The 22,641-nt window shown below is 44.6% G+C and overlaps 1 protein-coding gene across 5 annotated transcripts in view; it reads left to right on the top strand.

The window, feature by feature from the left end:
* The window catches only part of AKAP11 (A-kinase anchoring protein 11), a 107,913-nt gene that overhangs the window by 23,631 nt on the left and 61,641 nt on the right, over positions 1-22,641 (top strand). The window contains exon 1 of one of the 5 annotated variants that reach the window (XM_056555446.1): positions 9,123-9,392. The exons of the other annotated variants lie outside the window; for them this stretch is intronic. The gene's annotated coding sequence lies outside the window, so the exon portion shown is untranslated. Of the gene's footprint in view, positions 1-9,122; positions 9,393-22,641 lie in introns of those variants that run through there. 5 annotated transcript variants of the gene reach the window in all.

Here is a 22,641-nt window from a genome sequence, read left to right as displayed (position 1 = left end):
TGAGAGGTGCCGGGGGGTGATGGGGTGATAAGAGGTGCAGGGGGGTTATGGGGGTGATGAGAGGTGCAGGGGGGTTATGGGGGTTATAAGAGGTGCAGGGGGTGATGGGGGTCATGAGAGGTGCAGGGGGGTGATGGGTGTGATAACAGGTGCTTTGGGGCTTATGGGGGTGATAAGAGGTGCAGGAGGGTTATGGGGTGATAAGAGGTGCAGGGGGGGGTTATGGGGGTGATAAGAGGTGCAGGGGGGTATTAAGAGGTGCAGGGGGTGATGGGGGTGATGAGAGGTGCCGGGGGGTGATGGGGTGATAAGAGGTGCAGGGGGGTGATGGGGGTGATGAGAGGTGCAGGGGGGTTATGGGGGTTATAAGAGGTGCAGGGGGTGATGAGAGGTGCAGGGGGTGATGGGGGTCATGAGAGGTGCAGGGGGGTGATGGGGGTGATAACAGGTGCTTTGGGGCTTATGGGGGTGATAAGAGGTGCAGGAGGGTTATGGGGTGATAAGAGGTGCAGGGGGGGTTATGGGGGTGATAAGAGGTGCAGGGGGGTTATGGTGGTCATAAGAGGTGCAGGGGGGTTATGGGGGTGATGAGAGGTGCAGGGGGGTTATGGGGGGGATAAGAGGTGCAGGGGGGTTATGAGGGTGATAAGAGGTGCAGGGGGGTTGTGGTGGTCATAAGAGGTGCAGGAGGGTTATGGGGGTGATGAGAGGTGCAGGGGGGTTATGGGGGGGATAAGAGGTGCAGGGGGGTTATGAGGGTGATAAGAGGTGCAGGGGGGTTGTGGTGGTCATAAGAGGTGCAGGAGGGTTATGGGGGTGATGAGAGGTGCAGGGGGGTTATGGGGGTGATAAGAGGTGCAGGGGGGTTATGGGGGTGATGAGAGGTGCAGGGGGGTGATAAGAGGTCCAGGGGGGTGCAGGTTTTTTGGGGTGATAAGAGGTGCAGGGGGTGATAAGAGGTGATTTGGGGGTTATAAGAGGTGCAGGGGGTGATGAGAGGTGCTTTGGGGATTATGGGAGTGGTAAGAGGTGCAGGGGGGTTATGGGGTGATAAGAGGTGCAGGGGGGGTTATGGGGGTGACAAGAGGAGCGGGGGGTTATAGGGGTGATAAAAGGTGCGGGGGTGTTATGGGGGTAATGAGAGGTGCAGGGTGGGTGATGAGAGGTGCAGGGGGATTATGGGGGTGATGAGAGGTGTAGGGGGGGGTTATGGGGGTGATAAGAGATGCAGGGGAGGTGTTATGGGGGTGACAAGAGGTGCAGGGGGGTTATGGGGATGATAAGAGGTGCAGGGGAGGTTATAGTAGTGATAAGGAGAGGTGCAGTAGGGGGGGTTATAGTAGTGATGAGGAGAGGTGCAGGAGGGGGGGTTATAGTAGTGATGAGGAGAGGTGCGGGAGGGGGGTTATAGTAGTGATGAGGAGAGGTGCGGGAGGGGGGTTATAGTAGTGATGAGGAGAGGTGCGGGAGGGGGGTTATAGTAGTGATGAGGAGAGGTGCGGGAGGGGGATTATAGTAGTGATGAGGAGAGGTGCGGGAGGGGGGGTTATAGTAGTGATGAGGAGAGGTGCGTGAGGGGGGTTATAGTAGTGATGAGGAGAGGTGCGGGAGGGGGGGTGCGTGAGGGGGGTTATAGTAGTGATGAGGAGAGGTGCGTGAGGGGGGTTATAGTAGTGATGAGGAGAGGTGCGGGAGGGGGGGGTTATAGTAGTGATGAGGAGAGGTGCGGGAGGGGGGTTATAGTAGTGATGAGGAGAGGTGCGGGAGGGGGGTTATAGTAGTAATGAGGAGAGGTGCGGGAGGGGGGTTATAGTAGTGATGAGGAGAGGTGCGGGGGGGTGTAGTAGTGGTGAGGAGAGGTGCGGGGGGGTATAGTAGTGATGAGAAGAGGTGCGGGGGGGTATAGTAGTGATGAGGAGAGGTGCGGGAGGGGGTTATAGTAGTGATGAGGAGAGGTGCGGGAGGGGGGTTATAGTAGTGATGAGGAGAGGTGCGGGAGGGGGGTTATAGTAGTGATGAGGAGAGGTGCGGGAGGGGGGTTATAGTAGTGATGAGGAGAGGTGCGGGAGGGGGTTATAGTAGTGATGAGGAGAGGTGCGGGAGGGGGTTATAGTAGTGATGAGGAGAGGTGCGGGAGGGGGTTATAGTAGTGATGAGGAGAGGTGCAGGAGGGGGGTTAAAGTAGTGATGAGGAGAAGTGCGGGAGGGGGGTTATAGTAGTGATGAGGAGAGGTGCGGGAGGGGGGTTAAAGTAGTGATGAGGAGAGGTGCGGGAGGGGGGGGGTTAAAGTAGTGATGAGGAGAGGTGCGGGAGGGGGGTTATAGTAGTGATGAGGAGAGGGGCGGGGGTTATAGTAGTGATGAGGAGAGGTGCGGGGTGGGAGGGGGTCAGCAGTCGGACCCCCACCAAAAAAATGGGCTGCTTATTATAAAATGCCCGGGGGGGGGGGGGGGGGGGGGGGCTGGTTGGACGGGGGGAGAGACAACAGGGGGGCTTTTTCTCCTATTAGCCCTTGAGAATTAGCAATATTTTACACCAGCATTTAAATAAAATTTTAAATTTAATATTTTTCAATTTTACTGGCCACTGTTCCAAAAACCTGTGAATTGTAAATACTCACTGTACCCCTTGTTATGTTCCTTGGGGGGTGTAGTTTCCAAAAAGATGACACAGTTGGGGGATCCTCTGTTCTGCCACCATGGGGGCTTTGAAAATGCACATGGCCCCCAACTACAATTCCAGCCAAATTCTCTCTCCAGAAGCCAAAGAGTGCTCCTTCACTTCTGAGACCTGTAGTGCACTCGCAGAGCAATTTACATCAACATATAAGGTATATTCGTATGCAGGAGAAATTGGGCTACACATTTTGGGGGGATTTTTGTTCAATTACACCTTGTTAAAATGAAACCCTTGGGGTAACACCAGAATTTTAGTGTTAAAAATCAAAATTTCAACTTTTACAACCCTCTATTCAATAAATCTGTGAGGTGTAAGTTCTTACTGTAATGCTTATGACGTTCCTTGAGGGGTTTAGTTTCCAAAATGGTGTCACATGTGGGGGGTCTCCACTGTTCTGGCACCATGGGGGCTTTGTAAATGCACATGGCCCCCAACTTCAATTCCAGCCAAATTCTCTCTCCAAAAGTCAAATAGCGCTCCTTCTCTTCTGAGACCTGTAGTGCGCTCACAGAGCAATTTACATTCACATATGGGGTATTTCCTTATTTGGGAGAAATTGGGCTACAAATTTTGGGGTGCTTTTTTTCTGATTAACCCTTTTGAAAATGAAAAATTTGTGGCCAGCATTTTAGTGTTTAAAATCTAATTTTTCATTTTCATGTCAAATTATAACGAAAAGTCGTCAAACACATGTGAAGTGTTAAGGCTCAATATACCCTTTGTTACATTCCTTGAGGGGTGTAGTTTCCAAAATAGTATGCCATGTGGGGGATTTTTTGGCACCATGAGAGCTACCTAAATGCGACATGCCCCCCAAAAACCATTCCAGCAAAATTCTCTCTCCAAAATTGCAAAGCTGCTCCTTCCCTTCTGAGCTATGTTGTGCGTCTGCAGAGCACTTAACATCCACATATGAAGTATTGCCATACTCAAGAGAAATTGGGCTACACATTTTAGGAGTCTTTTTCTCCATTTACCCCTTGTAAAAAGTAAAAAAAAAAATGGGGCCACAAGCACATGTTAGTGTAAAAAATTTTGATTTTGGTTTTTTTTCCTCCACTTTGCTGCTTTACCTGTGAAACACCTAAAAGGTTAAAAACCTTTCTGAATGTCATTTTGAATACTTTGAGGGGTGCACTTTTTATAATGGGGTCCATAATGGGGGGTTTCTTGCAGAAAAGCCCCTGAAATACACTTCAAACTTGAAAAAATCCTTGAAAAAATCATATTTAGAATTTATCATGAAAATTTGGAAAATTGCTGCTGAACTTTGAAGCCCTCTAATGTCTTCAAAAAGTAAAAACATGTCAACTTTATGATGCAAACATAAAGTAGACATATTTGGGGAGATTTATCAAAACCTGTCCAGAGGAAAAGTTGCTGAGTTGCCCATAGCAACCAATCAGATCGCTTCTTTCATTTTTGAAAAGGCCTCTGCAAAATGAAAGAAGCGATCTGATTGGTTGCTATGGGCAACTCAGCAACTTTTCCTCCAGACAGGATTTCACAAATCTCCCCCATTGTATATATGTGAATCAATATGTCATTTATTTGGAATGTGTATTGTCCTTACAAGCAGAGAGTTTCAAAGTTAGAAAAATGCAACATTTTCATAATTTTCATGACATTTTTAGATTTTTCACCAAGAAATGATGCAAGTATGGACAAATATTTACCACTAACATAAAGTAGAATATGTCATAAAAACCATCTTGGAATCAAATTCAAAAGTAAAAGCATCTCAGAGTTATTAATGCTTAAAGCGTACCAGTCAGATCCAACAATTTTTTTTAATATATCACTCAGTACCTAATCCTGACCATGTACATCTAATTTTTATGTGTCTAGCACCTTTTTTTTTTTTTTTTTATTACACTTTTAATTTAGCTCATTAGTTTGAATTCCTCTCAAAGGGAGGGGGTGTGGCCTCACTGTGCTGGTCTCCGCCCCCTCCCTCAGTATGCTGTCTGCTCACATCTCCCCTAGCATTAGCAAAACTACAACTCCCAGCTTGTACTCACTGACAGTAACGGGACACAAGCTGACAGTGGGAGGATTTTTCCTCCAGCTCTGAGCCTTGCGCTCACAGCTGTCAATCAAGGAAGTGTGTCCATGACATAGGCGATGACGCATGGACACAGCAGGACTAGTATGTGTCCAAGCAAGCAGGGGGGCAGTTTGGCTGACTGAAAATTTTCTAAAGAAAGCAATTGTAAAACCTTTTGTATCTGCAAGTGCCCATATAAAGTGAGAATTGCAAAAAAATGCTCTGGTCCTTTGGGTCAAAATGGGCTTGGTCCCCAAGGGGTTATATATATAGATATATACATTTTAAAGGAGATGTCCGGTATGGACTATTCATATTCCATCCTGCCCGGGCTGCAAAAGAAAACAAACTTTCACTTACCTTCCTACATTCCCGCGGAGCTCCGCAACAGCTGATCGGTTGGCCTTGCTGTCTGCCTTCTACTTCCCTTAGCCTGGAACGTCACACGGCCGAAGCGGGACATCATTGCGGCCCGTGATAGGCTGAAGTGATGTGTGACGTCCCGGGCTAAGGGAGGTAGGAAGCAGACAGCCCGGCCGACTGATCAGCTGTTGCGGAGCTTCAGGGGAAAGTAAGAAGGTAAGTGGAAGTTTGTTTTCTCTTTTTCTGCAGCCCAGGCAGGATGGAATAGGAATAGTCCATACCAGACATATCCCTTAAAGGGGTACTCCGGTGGAAAACTCTTTTTTATTTTTTTTAAATCAGCTGGTGCCAGAAAGTTAAACAGATTTGTAAATTACTTCTATTAAAAAAGCTTAATCCTTCCAGTACTTATTAGCTGCTGAATACTACAGAGGAAATTATTTTCTTTTTGGAACACAGTGCTCTCTGCTGACATCACCAGCACAGTGCTCTCTGCTGATATCTCTGTCCATTTTAGGAACTGTCCAGAGCAGCATATGTTTGCTATGGGGATTTTTGCCTACTCTAGACAGTTCTTAAAATGGACAGAGATGTCGGCAGAGAGCACTGTGCTCGTACTGTCCAAAAAGAAAAGAATTTCCTCTGTAGTATTCAGCAGCTAATAAGTACTGGAAGGCTTAAGATTTTTTAATAGAAGTAATTTACAAATGTGTTTAACTTTCTGGCACCAGTTGATTTAAAAAAAAAGAAAAACATTTTTTTTCCACCGGAGTACCCCTTTAACCCCTTAAGGACTCAGGGTTTTTGCACTTTCGTTTTTTCCTCCTTACCTTTTAAAAATCATAACCCTTTCAATTTTCCACCTAAAAATCCATATTATGGCTTATTTTTTGCGTCGCCAATTCTACTTTGCAGTGACATCACTCATTTTACCCAAACATTCACGACGAAACGGAAAAAAAAATCATTGTGCGACAAAATTGAAAAAAAAACGCCATTTTGTAACTTTTGGGGGCTTCCGTTTCTACGCAGTGCATATTTCGGTAAAAATTACACCTTATCATTATTCAGTAGGTCCATACGGTTAAAATAATACCCTACTTATATAGGTTTGATTTTGTCGCACTTCTGGAAAAAATCATAACTACATGCAGGAAAATTTATACGTTTAAAAATGTCATCTTCTGACCCCTATAACTTTTTAATTTTTCCACGTACAGGGCGGTATGAGGACTCATTTTTTGCGCCGTGATCTGAAGTTTTTATCGGTATGATTTTTGTTTTGATGGGACTTTTTGATCACTTTTTATTCATTTTTTTAATGGTATAAAAAGTGACCAAAATACGCTTTTTTGGACTTTGGAATTTTTTTGCGCGTACGCCATTGACTGTGCGGTTTAATTAATGATATATTTTTATAGTTCGGACATTTATGCACGCGGCGATACCACATATGTTTATTTATTTATTTTTTTTACACTGTTTTATTTTTTTTTATGGGAAAAGGGGGGTGATTCAAACTTTTATTAGGGAAGGGGTTAAATGACCTTTATTAACACTTTTTTTTTTACTTTTTTTTTGCAGTGTTATAGGTCCCATAGGGACCTATAACACTGCACACACTGATCTCCTATGCTGATCACTGGCGTGTATTAACACGCCTGTGATCAGCATTATCGTCGCTTGACTGCTCCTGCCTGGATCTCAGGCACGGAGCAGTCATTCGTCGATCGGACACCGAGGAGGCAGGTAAGGGCCCTCCCGGTGTCCGATCAGCTGTTCGGGACGCCGCGATTTTACCGCGGCGGTCCTGAACAGCCCGACTGAGCAGCCGGGATACTTTCAGTTTCACTTTAGAAGCGGCAGTCAGCTTTGACCGCCGCTTCTAAAGGGTTAATACCGCACATCGCCGCGATCGGCGATGTGTGGTATTAGCCGCGGGTCCCGGCCGTTGATGAGCGCCGGGACCGAAGCGATATGATGCAGGATCGCGGCGCGATCTTGCTTCATATCGCGGGAGCCGGCGCAGGACATAAATATACGTCCTGCGTCGTTAAGGGGTTAACCCCTTAACAACGAGAGCTGTAAATTTATGTCCTGGTGAGGTGGTACTTAACGCACCAGGACGTACATTTACGTCCTAAGCATAACCGCGCACCTCGGAGCGATGCCCGGATCATGCGCGGCAGGTCCCGGCTGCTGATCGCAGCCAGGGACTCGCCCGTAATGGCGGACACCCGCGATCCCGCGGATGTCCGCCATTAACCTCTCAGATCCCGTGATCAGTACAGATCACGGCATCTGCAGCATTGCGGTCACTAAAATGGATGATCGGATCGCCCACAGTGCTGCCGCGGCATTACGATCATCGAGCACGACAGACGGAGGTCCCCTCACCTGGCTCCACTGCCTTCCCGGCGTCTTCTGCTCTGATCTGCCTTCCCGCAGACCAGAGCAGAAGATGACCGATAATGCTGATCAGTGCTGTGTGTCCTATACATAGCACTGAACAGGATTAGCAATCAAGTGATTGCTATAAATAGTCCCCTATGGGGACTATTAAAGTGTAAAAATAAAAGTAAAAAAATAAAGTAAAAAAAAATTCGAAAAACCCCCTCCCCCAATAAAAACGTAAATTGTCCCATTTTCCCTATTTCACCCCCAAAAAGTGTTAAAAAAAATATTTTATATACAAATTTGGTATCGCCGCATGCGTAAATATCTGAACTATTAAAATAAAATGTTAATGATACTGTACAGTGAACGGAAAAATAAAAAGAGTCCAAAATAGATAACATTTTATTCCCAAAATTTTTTATAAAAAATGGATTAAAAGTTTTATATAAGCAAATATTGTATCAATAAAAAGTACAGATCACGGCGCAAAAAATGAGCCCTCATTCCGCCACTTATACGGAAAAATGAAAAAGTTATAGGTCTTCAAAATAGGTGGATTTTAAACTTACAAATTTGGTTCAAAAGTTTGCGATTTTTTTTTAAGCGCAACAGTAATAAAAGTTTATTATCATGGGTATCATTTTAATCGCATTGACCCAAAGAATAAAGAACACATGCCATTTTTACCGTAAATTGTACGGCGTGAAAACAGAACCTTCCAAAATTAGCAAAATTGCGTTTTTCTTTTTAATTTCACCACACAAATAGTATTTTTTTGGTTGCGCCATACATTTAATGGTAAAGTGAGTGATGGCATTACAACGGACAACTGGGCGTGCAAAAAACAAGCCCTCATACTAGTCTGTGGATGAAAATATAAAAGAGTTATGATTTTTTGAAGGTGAGGAGGAAAAAACAAAAACGTAAAAAATTAATTGTCTGCATCCTTAAGGCCCAAATGGGCTGCGTCCTTAAGGGGTTAACAAAGGCGTGCAGTAAAAATGGGTTTTCACTAGGGAAAACCAGTTTTAACTAAAAATGGGTTTTCACTGTTACATATAAAATGTGCATGTGTGTTAAAAAATGTAAACTTTAAAATGTATTTTTACATGTTTGTATATCTGACCAAACACAGCTCAAACAATGGGCATCATTCATCAGCAGTGTAAAAGAAAATCAGTATGTGTTGCCCATGACAACCACTCACAGCTCAGCTTTCATTTCTTAAACTGCTCTGGTAAAGTGAAAGTTGAGCTGTGATTGGTTGCTATGAGCAACAAGCCAGTCTGTGCTTATTACTAGAATAGTGTTTCCAAACCAGGGTTCCCCCTGCTGTTCCTAAACTACGACTCCCAGCATGCTAAGAGTTGTAGTTTTTGCAACAACTGGAGGAACTCTGGTTGGGAAACTCTAGGTTAGAAGAAAAAAAGAAAAAGCCCCATTGTGCAACTTGTCACTTTTTTCTCTGTTTCTAAAAACTGAAAGCATGATGTGATTGGGTGCAGGGAAACCCAACTTCAGCATGTTTGGTGGCTACATACTGTGGCAGGGCAGGCTGTACTTGACGGTAATGACGTCACATCTCCCCGTATAGAGTTCTGATAGAACTGATAGGCCGCCAACCATTCCAACCAAGGCGACGGAGACCGCACGGCGGCAGCTGATGACGTAAGAGACGTCAGTGGTTGGAAGCATAACAGCTCGTCAGCTGCGCAGCGGAGCCTGCACGGTATCGGTGTCCGGGCTCTGCTTGGGATGATGCTGCTCACTGTACGAGCTCCGACAACCTGAGCAACCGCAACCCTGGACGGGGACAGCAAGCGACAGGGCCGCACATCAGCTGGGCCGCGGCTGTCATCGAGCACCAGGCGGAGGCGCTGTGGGGGCCTGAGCGGATGATCCCCGGTAATGATGATGGATCATTCATAGTTGTAATGGGACGTGCTCTGCCATCCTCCACCATGTCCACTGTACACCCCCTTAATCATACAGTGTGACCCGACCTGTGACTCTCCAGCGGTTGCAAAACTACAACTCTCATTATGTAGGCTGTCAGGGCATGCTGGGAGTTGTAGTTTTGCAGCCGCCACATATTGGGATCGCTGCCATAGAGTAATGTCACATGTGTCTACATACATGTGGCTTGTAAGAGCTGAGGAGCCGTCACAGTGTGATGGGTACGGGGGATGTGTAGATCTCTGTATGATCATTACATTCTATACATCATTCACCTGTATTTGCTGTTTAAATGTAGGATGCTTTCATCTCACTACAGCAGTATTTCCCCAACCAGGGTTCCTCCTGCTGTTTCAAATCCAGGGTTCCTCCTGTTTCTGCAAAACTACAACTCTCAGCATGCCCGGACAGCCTTCGGCTGTCCGGGCATGCTGAGAGTTGTAGTTTTGCAAAAGCTGTAGGTGCACTGGTTGGGAAACACTGCCCTACAGGTTGATGACAGTTGTATGTGCCGTCACCCGCTGTATACAGACAGATTCGTGTATGAACAGTGGCATAGACGTCCGGTTGACATTACACTCCATCCAGTTCTATACCTGACCGTTTCTGCTGCTGATCTGGCCGCCAGTCCATCCTACCCGAGAAAATTGTTGCATGTCCTGGCTCCTGACAGGGCAAAGGGTGAACTTAGAGGAGCGCCATGATATACTGTGCATGATGAGGGTCTGCAGTGCGTCTGACATCCAGTAGAGTTGGGTCAAACTTTCAGAGCGGAGTGTGGCAGTCCGCAATCCTGCAACACTCCGCTCATATTTTACACTAAGACAGATGGCAGAGTTACTTTTTGTAGCTGGACTGTGTGTCTTTCTCATCTGAATTGACAGCTGTCAGTTTTGGTCATCAGACCCACGGTCAAGCTGGGATTTGTGTCTCTTAAGGTCGACTCACACTGAGAAAGTAGGTGAAATGTGTCTGATTGCGGGAGGTGCGACTACTGGTACCCCCACGATCTCCTACCCGGCACCCCAGCTCTTCATGCACTGAGCAATGTACTGTCAACCACGGCGTGAAGCGTGATCAGCAGTCAACAGTAATACATGCGTGGAGAAAGCAGGGATGCCTGGCAGCTGTCGGGGGGCCCCCCCCCGTGATCAGACACTTATCCCCCCCCCCCCCGATCTCTTGCCAGGCACCCTGGCTCTCTTCATGCACGGAACAAGCTCCCCTCTGTGCACCAATTTCTGTCGATCATAGCACAAAGTGATGGCTGACACGCAACCTCCACGTATCTTAGAGTTCCCTTATCTCTGGCTCTCCCATAGAGATACATGGAGGGGCGTGTCGGCTACTGCTTTGTGCCGTGGTTGACAGTAATCCGCAGAGTTCTTTCGCTGTAATTCAGTTCCGATGTGTGAAACTCTGTTGCAGAGTCTGTTCCAGGGACAAACAACGGAGCTGGACAGTGTTACACTGGCCTAAAACTGGTGTCATGCAGTGTTTTCTGTAAACTGCTACTAATGTGTTTTTATTTTTTATTTTTTTTTAAAGCTAAAACAATGAGTGTATTCTTGAGGAAGAAAAACGTGGAAAATGGAGAAAAACAGTCATAAAGGCGCTGCACAAAGGTGGTCACAACGGACGACGCGTTTTGGCACACAGAGAGTGCCTTCCTCAGGTCCAAACATACCGCTCCACTCACGCCAGCTCTTCACAGGAACCCCACAAGTGCACTCCTGTATTTTATCCACCCCAGAGATTGCACTGTTTGTTTGGACCTGAGGAAGGCACTCTGTGTGTGCCGAAACGCGTCGTCCATTGAGTCAAATAAAATAATAATTGTCCTGTGCTGGCTCGAGTCTTTCCATTTTGTGACCACCTTTGTGCAGCACCTCTATGACTGTTTTTCTACATTTTCCACGTTTTGCTTAAACTGTCCCTTGCGCAAGGGCCCAGTCCCGGTCAGAGTGCAGCAGCCATTACCTATGAAAACCATACTCGCACCAGCCCACCGCAAGTGACCCCGGGAAACCTGGGATTAAGGCTTGCCATCCGTTCTGGTGAGTATATCACTTAGGTGTGGTGGAGGGTCACACTAAGCCAGTATACGCAAACGAAGGGAGCGCCCCCTGTCTTCTTTTCCCTCTCTCCTACATCTTGAGGAAGGAGAAATATATGTCTTAACTTTTTATTTCCATTCCTTTTCTTCTGGCTTTGGCTCAAAACAACTAAATGAAAACTGCAGCTTAAAAAAACCCAAAACAAACTCAGTGATATTAAAGGGGTACTCCAGTGGAAAACAATTTTTTTTAATCAACTGGTGCCAGAAATTAAACAGATTTGTAAATTACTTCTATTAAAAAAAATCTTAATCCTTCCAGTACTTATCAGCTGCTGTATGTTCCAGAGGAAATTCTTTTCTTTTTGAATCTCTTTTCAGTCTGACCACAGTGCTCTCTGCTGACACCTCTGTTCATGTCAGGAACTGTCCAGAGTAGAAGCAAATCCCCATAGCAATCCTATCCTGCTCTGGACAGTTCCTAACACTGACAGAGGTGTCAGCAGAGAGCACTGTGGTCAGACAGAAAAGAGATTCCTGTGGAGCATACAGCAGCTGATAAGTACTGGAAGGATTAAGATTTTTAAATAGAAGTCATTTACAAATCTGTTTAACTTTCTGGCACCAGTTGAGAAATAGTTTTCCACCGGAGTGCCCTTTTAAGGTAAAAATCATGTATAGTGGAATTTCTGCAGCATTTACCATAGAATCGGTACCGACATGTTAGCGCAGGTGACAAATTTCCTTTTAAAGGGGTACTCCGCCCCTAGACATCTTATCCCCTATCCGCGATCTCTCCTCCAGCAGCACCCTCGTTCTTCAGTTGCACGGAGGGAGGATCGCTCCATGGCTGATGACGGGCGATACAGGGGACTGAGTATCTTGACGTAACAACTCCGCCCCCTTGTGATGTCATGCCCCCCCCTCAATGCAAGCCTGTGGGAAGGGGCGTGGTGGCCACCACAACCCCTCCCATAGACTTACATTGAGGGGGCGGGGCGTGACATCACAAGGGGGCAGGGTACCCCTTTAAGTGATAACATATAACTGCTCCAGCCAATCACGATCTGCAGTGGTGTCAGCATATGTGAATGGCTACAGTGGTCATGTGTCAACCGATCGTTGCCTAGGTTACAGACCATCGCTCCTCTCTAGAAGAGGTAATTGGGCTGATCTATATATAAACACACTAGCCAATTGCCTTTTCTAGAGTGGAGTGGTGGTCTGTAACCTAGGCAACAATCTGTCAACAAGGGGAAGAGAAAAGCAAAAATATAAGGAGGAGGCACATTTGTGGATCACAGACTACAGAATAGCATGCAATGTCAGGCTGCTGCTTCCAAAGCAGGCAGGATATTGTCATGTATCAAAAGATGCATGGACTCGAGGGACAGGGACATAATACTCCCCCTTTATAAAGCATTGGTACGGCCTCACCTGGAATATGCTGTTCAGTTTTGGTCGCCTGTCCATAAAAGGGACACTGCGGAGTTGGAAAGGGTGCAGAGACGCGCGACTAAACTAATATGGGGCATGGAACATCTTAGCTATGAGGAGCGATTAAAGGAGTTACAATTGTTTAGTCTTGAGAAGAGACGTTTAAGGGGGGATATGATAAACATATATAAGTATATAAATGGCCCATACAAAAAATATGGAGAAAAACTGTTCCAGGTTAAACCCCCCCAAAGGACGAGGGGGCACTCCCTCCGTCTGGAGAAGAAAAAGTTTAGTCTAAAGGGGCGATATGCCTTCTTTACCATGAGAACTGTGAACTTATGGAACAGTCTACCTCAGGAACTGGTCACAGCAGGAACAATTAACAGCTTTAAAATAGGGTTAGATACATTCCTGGAACAAAATAACATTAATGCTTATGAAGAAATATAAAATCCCATCCCTTCCCCAATATCGCGCCACACCCCTACCCCTTAATTCCCTGGTTGGACTTGATGGACGTATGTCTTTTTTCAACCATACTAACTATGTAATACTATGTAATGTATTTGCAAAAATATTCAACTTGACGCGCCCTAGAAGATTATGGTCCTGGGTGTAAGACCACCATTGGTCACTGATAGCTCATTCAAAGAAATTGCTTATAACTTTATTAGTCCCTGAACTGGTAAAGGTGACAGTAGAGTCCAGACCGTCCATAGCATTTTTAGAGCTTTTCCCTGACAGACCTGGAGTATGTTCTATGTAGGCCACGTTGCACTTTGAGCTGTGCATATAATATGAAAGCATTGTGTGTCAGGATCTTACATTCAGTTCTGCCGTGTCTGAAATCTAGGCCAATCCAGCATCAGTGCTGGGATCAGTTATTGGATTAGAGATGCATTCTACTATATTAACACATCTTTGATGTTACTTAGTCTAGACCAGTGGTCTTCAACCTGCGGACCTCCAGATGTTTCAAAACTACAACTCCCAGCATGCCCGGACAGCCATCGGCTGTCCGGGCATGCTCGGAGTTGTAGTTTTGCAACATCTGGAGGTCCGCAGGTTGAAGACCACTGGTCTAGACCATTCATATTTCTTCACATGGGGATGCTGCAGCTCTCTGTCACATGCCTCCTATTAAAGGGTACCTCTCATCAAAAAAACTTTTGATATATTATAGATTAATCAACAAAAGAAGAAGGTCCAGCACATTAGGTGGTGGATAAAATAAACTTTCCTTTATTCACAAATCTTGACACGATTCACATACAGAAAAGGGCTGACGCGTTTCACCTACATTGAGGCTTAATCGTAGACTCTGCCAGACCTTCTTCTTTTGTTGATTGGACTTTTGGCCGTGGGCGGTACCGGCCGGTCCCGGGCACAGGTGAGCAATCTGGATGTTCAGTGAGAGCGGTCTCCACAGTCTCCATTGCATTATAGATTAATGTATGCAGAATAACTTTACAATTGCATGTTATTAAAAAATATGCTTCTTTCTATTTAATTTTCCACTTTGAAGAAATGACCACTAGGGGTCTCCCTACCAGTCCTGGCAGCAAGCATTTCAGACTCATGCTGTAGTCCTAAACACAACGAGCTGCCAGTCTGCTTTGTTCACAAAGGAGAACACTCAGAGCTGCCAGCCTGCTTTGTTCACAGCCTGTTTGGCTGTGAACAAAGCAGGCTGGCAGCTCTGAGTGTTTAGGACTCCAGCATGAGCCAGAAATGCTTGCTGACGGGACTGATCGGGAAAAATACAATAGAAAGAAGCATATTTTTCATTAACATGCTATTGGAAAGTTATTCAACATTCATTAATCTAAAATATATCAAAAGTTTATTTGATGAGAGGTACCCTTTAAGTGTGAATAGAGCCCAACTACGGTAGAAGCTTCATTTCTGTAAATAGGCAGGGACTTACTTGATGCCCTCCTCTTCTCCAGGATAAACTGTACATTATAAAGTATGGTACATTGTTTTAAGCTCTATTTGCATTGGTACCACAGCATGCTCTCACAGAAATGGTTACAAACAGAACACAAATAAATGCTGACTGTGCCCCATTGACTTCATTGGGATCTATCGGGGTTATGGTGTTCTTGATGACTAGATGCTCTTCAGACTGTGCTGTTCTTCCCCCACTTAAAGGGGTATTCCAGGAAAAAACTTTTTTTTTTATTTTAATTTTTTTTTATATCAACTGGGTCCAGAACGTTAAACAGATTTGTAAATGACTTCTATTAAAAAATCTTAATCCTTTCAATAATTATCAGCTGCTGAAGTTGAGTTGTTGTTTTCTGTCTGGCAACAGTGCTCTCTACTGACATCTCTGCATGTCTCGGGAACTGCACAGAGTAGAATAGGTTTGCTATGGGGATTTACTTCTACTCTGGACCGTTCCGAGACACGTGTCATCAGAAAGGACTTAGACAGAAAAGAACAACTCAACTTCAGAAGCTCATAAGTACTGAAAGGATGAAGATATTTTAATAGAAGTAATTTACAAATCTGTTTAACTTTCTGGAACCAGTTGATATATAAAATATTTTTTTTTCCCTGTATAACCCCTTTAAATACTGGAAAGTTTGTTAGGATCCCATATCACTCGTGAGAGCACAGCCTCAGCTTGTACAAGACTTTAGCAATGGAAGACAAAACTTTATGCCAGTCCCTGACTATATATTGGTTAATATAAAAAGTCCTCTGAGGCAGAAGTAGAGAATTAGTTGGTGATATGGAGGTAACTTACGTTTTCCAGATTTATTCATCACATTTTTTGCATATATGGTATACCAGGAGAGCTGTCACAGAACTATACACTGCCATACAATATTGCTGTGAGGGAGGGGTAGATTACACTGTAGCACTGTGGACATAGATCAGGTGATACTCCGATAGTTACACAAGAAACAGCTGTCCTGATCTTTAAATGGGTGGTCAGAGATCAGGGGAAAGCCTTGATTTACCTTTTGTAGATCATCAGCAGGCTGGCTGACTTGGCTTTCAAGTACACAGCCAAGGCTCTCTTCCTGAGGGAAGTTGCTTGAAATCAAAATCATTTGCTTCAAAGGGAATCTGTCATCAGTGTCGCCCTCACTGACTTGTTTATAGGCTTGTAGTGCGGGTGACACTGATGAAAATCATACTTATCATTCTTCTCTTCGTGCTGTCGATCATCCGTTATGTTGATTTTTTGTTTAATGCAAGTTAGCAGGCTTGGTGCATGCGGGGCGTTCCCAATCCTTGGGTGCACGCTGACTTCAAGCCTGCCTCATCCTTAGTCTGGCATGGCTAATAAATATTCATTATTCTCCTTCTGCCTCTCGTTTTCTCTGTGTCTACTGCATCGCTTCAGAAGGAGGGTAATGAATATTCATAAGCCATGCCAGACTGAGGATGAAGCGGGCTTGATGCCAGCATACACCTGGGGCTTGGGAATGCCCCTCATGTACCATGCCTGCTAATTCTTGTATAACGATCAGCATAACAGACGATCAGGGAAGTATTTCCATCAGTGTCACCCCCACTACAATCCTGTACCAACAGGTTAGTGCGGGTGACAATGATGACAGATCCCTTTAAGGACAATAGAATATCTCAGGAGTAAGTTGGAGGTGATGGGAGAGGTTTGTCAACATGATCTAATACTGGAGTCTATTTCTGCTGCCTGGCTTACCCCTGAGAACTATTACCAGAGTCCCCTCTCCTGCCACAGAGGATTGCAGTGTAACATTCTCTACCAGTGAATAATGTATTCCTGTCCTAGCAGGAGGCCATGATGCCATTATAATTGCTCAGCAGGGATGAGATTTCTGCTACTTCGTCTTTTTATATATCTGAATTATTTGGGGAATAGAGATTCAAAGAACCCAGGAGGGAATATCACAGGTCACTATGTGTGTGCTGGATAGTACAAAGCTGAGACCCTGCCTTTATGTTTTCAAGGGACGCTTCCTGATTACCTTGGGCCCAGCTTAACACCCATCTAGGAATGTCTGACTGTGTATGAAATGTGATGTCCAATGCAGTGACCACTGCAGGGTAACAGTAATATTAGATGTCATTCTCTCAAATGAGTAGGTGACCGAGCTGGGAGTTGTGCTCTATTCTGGTTCATACAGAAGTGTCAATGGGTAGCAAAATCAGCTGCAGAAAATATGGCAAGGGTGACGGTACCCTTAACCCGTTCAGGACGCAGGGCATATGAGTACGCCCTTGCGTCCTGGTACTTAAAGAGTACCTGTCATCAAACCATATTTTCTAAATTAACTCAAATTATATTCCTTAACTACTCCTTACACCCCTCCTGCCCTTTGAGCTTTAACCCCTTAAGGACCAAGGACGTACCGGTACGTCCTTGGTCCTGCTCTTCTGATATAACGCGGGGTTACACAGTAACCCCGCGTCATATCACGGCGGGCCCGGCGTCATAGTGAAGCCGGGACCCGCCTCTATAAAGCGCGCAGCGCCGATCGCGGCGCCGCGCGCTATTAACCCTTTAGCCGTGCGCTCAGAGCTGAGCCGCGCGGCTAAAAGCGAAAGTGAAAGTTGCCGGCTAGCTCAGTGGGGCTGTTCGGGATAGCCGTGGCTAATCGCGGCATCCAGAACAGCTTACAGGACAGCGGGAGGGCCCCTACCTGCCTCCTCGCTGTCTGATCGCCGAATGACTGCTCAGTGCCTGAGATCCAGGCATGAGCAGTCATGCGGCAGAATCGTTGATCACTGGTTTCTTATGAGAAACCAGTGATCAACATAGAAGATCAGTGTGTGCAGTGTTATAGGTCCCTATGGGAGCTATAACACTGCAAAAAAAAAGTGAATAAAGATCATTTAACTCCTCCCCTATTAAAAGTTTGAATCACCCCCCTTTTCCAATAATAAAAAAACACAGTGTAAATAAAAATAAACATATATGGTATCACCGCGTGCGTAAATGTCCGAATTATAAAAATATATCATTAATTAAACCGCTCGGTCAATGGCGTGCGCGCAAAAAAATTCCAAAGTCCAAAATAGTGCATTTTTGGTCACTTTTTATATCATTTAAAAATGAATAAAAAGCGATCAATAAGTCATATCAATGCAAAAATGGTACTGTTAAAAACTTCAGATCACGGTGCAAAAAATGAGCCCTCATACCGCCCCATACACGGAAAAATAAAAAAGTTATAGGGGTCAGAAGATGACAATTTTAAACGTATTAATTTTCCTGCATGTAGTTATGATTTTTTCCAGAAGTCCAACAAAATCAAACCTATATAAGTAGGGTATCATTTTAATCGTATGGACCTACAGAATAAATCGCAGGTGTAATTTTTACCGAAAAATGTACTACGTAGAAACGGAAGCCCCCAAAAGTTACAAAACAGCGTTTTTTTTTCAATTTTGTCGCACAATGATTTTTTTTCCCGCTTCACCGTAGATTTTTGGGCAAAATGACTGATGTCATTACAAAGTAGAATTGGTGGCGCAAAAAATAAGCCAACATATGGATTTTTAGGTGCAAATTTGAAAGAGTTATGATTTTTTAAAGGCAAGGAGCAAAAAAACGAAAATGCAAAAACGGAAAAAACCCCGGTCCTTAAGGGGTTATAAAGCTCTGTATCATACCTTTCCCCTTGCTCACATTGTGTGAGCTCCCAGCAGGAGAAAGTGGGCATTCCCCAGCAGGCGCAAAGTCACTGAAGCCTGCGAGAGCTGTGCCTCCCCATGCACCACATGCACTTCCTGAGTTTGGTCTCCTGCAAGACCGGGAGGAGACCAAACTAACTGTTTGATTTGCGGCAGGGAACAGAACAGAGCCACCTAGTGGCTACTTTTTTCAATCATATTAAAAACATATAAAGGTTGAGAATTTTAACAGCAGGTAAATAGCAAAGTGTCTTATAATTACATAAGGAACAGTATATTAAAAGTTTAATTTGGTGGCAGGTACTCTTTAAGGACACAGGACGTACATCTATGCCCTGGTCCCGTTACTAGTGTTTGAAGCGTGCTCACAAGCTGAGCACTCTTCAAACCCAGTGGGTCCCGACTGCTGTTAGCAGCCAGGACCCAGGGTTAATGGCGGCCATCGCCAATCGCCGCCATTATCCCTTTATCCCGGAGCCAACTTGATGTCCCGATCAGCTTTGAGGATGGCTCCTCATAAAATTATGTAATAAAAAATAAACGTGGTATCGCCACGTGCATAAATATCCGAATTATTAAAGTATAACGTTAGTGACTAGTGTACACCTAAAACAAGTCCATGATTGTGTATTTTTGATTTTTAAATAGATGGAATTTACAAATCTGTTTAACTTTCTGGCATCAGTTGATTTAAAAAAAATAAATAAAAAATTCCACCAGTGTGCCCCTTTTTAAGGGGTTAAAGTTTAGTTTAAAAAATCATTTTGAAAAATGGTTGTGCCAAAATGATAGGGATCAGTATCCAATATTGGGATAAAAAAAAAAATGGAGAAATGGCAAGTATGTGCAACCTGGTTGAACTGTGACCGTACATCACTATTGGTAACAGGTAGCATTTAGTATTGCCTGCCCCTGCCTGCTTAACACCTAAATCACCACAAATTTGATGTGGGGAGGGAACAGCATATGCCACCATACTGTCTCCTCCTCCTCATAGTTACTACTGCCTACAGAAAACAAACCTTTTCAATCACTCATTGTATGGAATGTGCCCAGAAAATAAAGAATACAGAAATGATGCTAATTTCTAGAATGCAGAATCTACTGTGAAAAAAGGAGAATATAAAACCCTCAAATGCTGTAACCTTCTTTAAGGAAAACTGTCAGCCTGTCCACCCATACTAAACCCAATACACAGTTATATAGTGTGGGTGAACAGGAGTCAAATAAGGGGTCACTTACTTAAATATATCCAGTAGGTCCTTAGATGTCCCCCAGAAGATCCTGAATTAAGTGAATCGCACACAGGGGGCGGAGCCTCGGCGACTCATTATACATATCAATTGTCTGTGACTCCACTTCAATAGGATGTGGAGTCACAGACAATGAATATGTAAATTGAGCTGACAGAGCACCGCCCCCTGATCGCAATTTACTGAATTTAGCAGAGGATCTTCTGGGGGACATATCTCAGGACCTACTGGATATATTTGAAGGGGTACTCCGGTGAAAACCCTTTTTTATTTATTTATTTATTTTTTTAAATCAACTTGTGCCAGAAACTTAAACAGATTTGTAAATTACTACACAGAGAGAAACACAGCCGCACATCCACCATTTGTAATTTGATCTACTTGCTTCTCAGCATAATTTCAAAAACTAACAGTTTGTTAGTATACATTTTGATCAAAAAGTACAAGCCCACTCGCCACGTCAAGGCCACCTCGTTAGAGTGGGTTCCTAACCTGACACTGGCGTAGCCCCCGGCGGCGACCACTGCCTCCTAGACCCCATGCCAAATGGGGGGAACGACCCAGTAGCCAGGCAGCCCCACTACTGCCCGACCAAGCCCCTGGCTCTGGGCCACTCCACCCCACAGACAAAGCAGGAACTGCATAAGTGTTTCCTCCTACCATTCTCCAGCACTCTGGCAGTGAGCACATGGTAGGTTTCATACTCGTGTGGTTCTCTGTGGCGGCCATTGTTTCTGTGATGCTTTGTCTGTGGGGTGGTGTGGCCCGGAGCCAGGGGCTTGGTCGGGCAGTAGTGGGGCTGCCTGGCCACTGGGTCGCTCCCCCCTTTGGGCATGGGGTCTCGGAGGCAGTGGTCGCCGCCGGGGGCTACGCCAGTGTCAGGTTAGGGACCCACTCTAAATAGGTGGCCTTGACGTGGCGAGTGGGCTTGTACTTTTTGATCAAATTGTATACTAACAACCTGTTAGTTTTTGAAATTATGCTGAGAAGCAAGTAGATCAAATTACAAATGGTGGATGTGCTGCTGTGTTTCTCTCTTTGTGTTGTAGATTTGTAAATTACTTCTATAAAAAAATCTTAATCCTTCATGTACTTATTAGCTGCTTAATACTACAGTGGAAATTCTTTTCCGTTTGAAACACAGAGCTGTCTGCTGACATCATGAGCACAGTGCTCTCTGCTGACATTTTAGGAACTGTCCAGAGTAAAAGGAAATCCCCATAGCAAGCACATGCTGTTCTGGACAGTTTCTAAAATGGACTGAGGTGTCAGCAGAGAGCACTGTGCTTGTGATGTCAGCAGAGAGCTCTGTGTTTCAAAAAGAAAATAATTTCCGCTGTAGTATTCAGCAGCTAATAAGTACAGAAGGATTAAGATTTTTTAATAGAAGTAATTTACAAATCTGTTTTAACTCTCTGGCACCAGTTGATTTAAAAAAATAAAAATAAAAAAGTTTTTCACCGGAGTACCTCTTTAACCCCTTAACGACGCAGGACGTATATTTACGTCCTGCGCCGGCTCCCGCGATATGAAGCGGGATCGCGCCGCGATCCCGCATCATATCGCGTCGGTCCCGGCGCTAATCAACGGCCGGGACCCGCGGCTAATACCACACATCGCCGATCGCGGCGATGTGCGGTATTAACCCTTTAGAAGCGGCGGTCAAAGCTGACCGCCGCTTCTAAAGTTAAAGTGAAAGTGACCCGGCTGCTCAGTCGGGCTGTTCGGGACCGCCGCGGTGAAATCGCGGCGTCCCGAACAGCTGATCGGACACCGGGAGGGCTCTTACCTGCCTCCCCGGTGTCCGATCGACGAATGACTGCTCCGTGCCTGAGATCCAGGCAGGAGCAGTCAAGCGCCGATAATGCTGATCACAGGCGTGTTAATACACGCCAGTGATCAGCATTAGAGATCAGTGTGTGCAGTGTTATAGGTCCCTATGGGACCTATAACACTGCAAAAAAAATGTAAAAAAAAAGTGTTAATAAAGGTCATTTAACCCCTTCCCTAATAAAAGTTTGAATCACCCCCCTTTTCCCAGAAAAAAAATAAAACAGTGTAAAAAAAATAAAAAATAAACATATGTGGTATCGCCGCGTGCGTAAATGTCCGAACTATAAAAATATATCATTAATTAAGCCGTACGGTCAATGGCGTACGCGCAAAAAAATTCCAAAGTCCAAAAAAGCGTATTTTGGTCACTTTTTATATCATTAAAAAATGAATAAAAAGTGATCAAAAAGTCCGATCAAAACAAAAATCATACCGATAAAAACTTTAGATCACGGCGCAAAAAATGTGTCCTCATACCACCCCATACGTGGAAAAATAAAAAAGTTATAGGGGTCGGAAGATGACATTTTTAAACATATAAATTTTCCTGCATGTAGTTATGATTTTTTCCAGAAGTGCGACAAAATCAAACCTATATAAGTAGGGTATCATTTTAACCGTATGGACCTACAGAATAAAGATAAGGTGTAATTTTTACCGAAATATGCACTGCGTAGAAACGAAAGCCCCCAAAAGTTACAAAATGGCGTTTTTTTTTCGATTTTGTCGCACAATGATTTTTTTTTCCGTTTCGCCGTGCATTTTTGGGTAAAATGACTAATGTCACTGCAAAGTAGAATTGGCGACGCAAAAAATAAGCCATAATATGGATTTTTAGGTGGAAAATTGAAAGGGTTATGATTTTTAAAAGGTAAGGAGGAAAAAACGAAAGTGCAAAAACGGAAAAACCCTGAGTCCTTAAGGGGTTAAGTAAGTGACCCCTTATTGGACTCCTGTACACCCACACTATATAACTCTG

Source organism: Hyla sarda, chromosome 2 (assembly GCF_029499605.1).
Source record: "Hyla sarda isolate aHylSar1 chromosome 2, aHylSar1.hap1, whole genome shotgun sequence".
Classification (NCBI taxonomy): domain Eukaryota; kingdom Metazoa; phylum Chordata; class Amphibia; order Anura; family Hylidae; genus Hyla; species Hyla sarda.
The sequence above is the reverse complement of the archived record's forward strand: the minus strand, read 5'-3'. Positions and strand labels throughout refer to the sequence as shown.